This window comes from Eutrema salsugineum, unplaced genomic scaffold (assembly GCF_000478725.1).
Source record: "Eutrema salsugineum unplaced genomic scaffold, Eutsalg1_0 scaffold_11, whole genome shotgun sequence".
Classification (NCBI taxonomy): Eukaryota; Viridiplantae; Streptophyta; class Magnoliopsida; order Brassicales; family Brassicaceae; genus Eutrema; species Eutrema salsugineum.
In genome coordinates, this window is record NW_006256901.1 from 4,650,050 (window position 1) to 4,652,735 (window position 2,686).

The window sequence follows — 2,686 nt, forward strand, 5'->3', positions numbered from 1 at the left end:
GCACTTATCTGCATATAAGACAATAGAAAACAAGAGTGCATGTGGTTTGAAAGAGGATTGGTTAAGGTGGGGAACTAGCTAAAGATGAACTAGCCATTCAGGATCAACAGAGAGTGGTAAAAAGGGTAAAGGAGTCCTGAATGTATGACTCGTTTCCCTGGTCTAATTCTTCAATGAGAGAATTAAGTTCAAATTAAGTCCAAATAAAACAGAGCTAGTGTATTCCTTCATCTAAATCAAAATCATTCAAATTCCTTTGGGGTACTTCGTTTCAAATGTGCTTAGCTACCGCCTAGTCTAGTCCTAAATCATGAATGAGCATGTCACTAGGAACAGTCTAAAAGCACACAGTCAACTATCATTGATTCATGTTCACCATTCCCTTTAAAACGTATTTTGTTTTGAAAACCGGTTTTGAAAAACTTTAAGAAAAATGCAAAAAGTGTAGATAATGCAAGACTCATGAAAGGAAAGAAGTTAGAAAGGGATGAAATCCTCCCCTAGACTTAAATCACATTGTCCTCAGTGTGAAACAAGTCGAGATTGGATGAGAAAAATGCATAGATAATCGAATTGGTAAGGCCAAAGAGAACTTACCTGGATCCGGGATGCTGGTGATGATGGACCGGATTCATTCGAAGAGGTTTGGGAAGGTGATAGGTGGTGATGAAGGTGGTGGGAGGAGGTGAATGAGGTGGAGTGGGGGTTGGTGAGGTGGAATGAGGTGAAGTGGGTGGTTTGGGGTCGGGTTTGATCTGAACGACCATTTGCCGCGGTCAGGAGCCACGCGACCGCAGCAAACCGGTGCTCGGCCGCGGTCAGAAAGACGCGGCCGAGGTTGAACATGTGTTTTCTGCGGTCAGAGCATCTGCGACCGAGGGGGCTTATATCGCAGCCTGTTCCTGCTTCCTGCTGGGCCGAGCAGTCAGGGACCATCCTTCTTTTTGGTTTTTTCGGTTTTTTTTTTATTTTTTTTGGCCTTTTTTGTTTTATAAGACACACCTGAAACTAAGAGAAAGAAAAAAATCAATAGAAAAAGAAAGAAAAATCCTAAAGAAAACAATACCTAAATGGGTTGCCTCCCATTAAGCGCTTCTTTTTTAAGTCGTTTAGCTCGACTTTTGGTGTTGGACGTGGCTTAGTCCAATGAAGAAGACCTTGTCCTGAGACAAATCTTTTTCGACATCTCCTTGCTTTGCCTAGCAGGTTCTTCGTCACTCCAAAGTTCTTTTTCAAATTCTTCTGTTGCAGAACATTTTCCTGCTTTGCTGTTGTATGAGACAGCTTCTGTGAAGACATCTTTGTCGATATTAGCAAACAAAATCCTCTGGTTTGGCCTGTCCGTTGTAGCTCCGGAAGTTGCTAGAAAAGACCATCCGAGAATCACTGGATATGTTGCGTCTCTCGTCTCGACAATGTAGAAGTCGACAGGCACTATGCAATCTCCTATTCTCAAAGGAATTTCATGAGCTATTCCTTGTGGCGTTGCATTGGAATCATCAGCTAGACTAATCTTTGCTCTAGTCCTACGCAGGTGTTTAAAACCAAGTCTCAAAGCAATTTCCTTGGACATCATGTTAAGACAAGCTTCAGAATCACAAAGCACGTTTTTAAACATTTCTCCTCTAATAGAGTAAGAGATAAGGAACTGATATACACCTTCGATTTTGTGAAGTGTTCGAACAGGTTTACCTCTTATGGCATGATTAAACAAGTCTTCTATCTCAGGGATTGATTCCTTGCTCTCACAGAAGTAATGGCCTATCATGAAGTCCTTGCAAGCTCTGGCAAAGGTGATTCCTTCAGGCAAATTTCGGACTACATCATTGAATTTGTCGAGCTTTTCTTTGCTGATTTTGTTGGTGTAGTGGCTACAGTCTTCAGGCTTTTTGAGGTGAATCGCATAGACAGCTGCTTCTGGTGTTGTCATGTATCGAGCTCACATAAAGTATCTATGGATATCCTCTTTAGACTCCTTGCAGTACCTGAAAAAGACTTGCAAACGACCAAGCTTCCATATTTCATAAAAGCTTAGGTGAGCAGGGAATGACCTGACCACGTTGTTGAACTCCATGAGCTTCTCTCTACTGACTTTGTTGGTGATCCATTGAATTTCTCCTGAACTGTCCTCTGAGGAATATCCTGCGTTTGCATTTTCTACAAAGAGCCCATACTCTTCATCTTCAGAGTATTGTTCTTCATACTCATCTTCACAAGACAAAGCCATGTTTCAGGGCCATGATTTGTCCTCGTCTTCAGATCTTTGGGTGCTGATGGAGCAAACCAGTTTTTGATGGAGTGGTTTAGTCATCCCAGGAGGTGTATCAGACGTACAGCTGCTTGTATGAGCTGAACGAGACTGTTTTGGAACGTTTTTCCGGTTGGCTTTGACTGTAGGGGACGTGACCGCGGGAAAACGCCCATGTGCCGCGGGTAGACCGAGCAAGACCGCGGGAGAAGGCATCTTGGTCGCGGTCGGAAGCGACGCGACCGCGGGAAAGTGTCTCCGAGTTGATTTGCTGTTGTTGCTTGCTTCTTTGCTTCCTGGATGATCTCCTGGGTCTTCTGGCTTGATGTACTTCCTCTTTGGACTTGAGTCTTTAGTTTTGGTTGCTGGAATGTTCTCTCCAAGTCCTTGTATGATCTCCTCAACCTTTTCTTCAACTTCATCAAGAGCATAGACTAC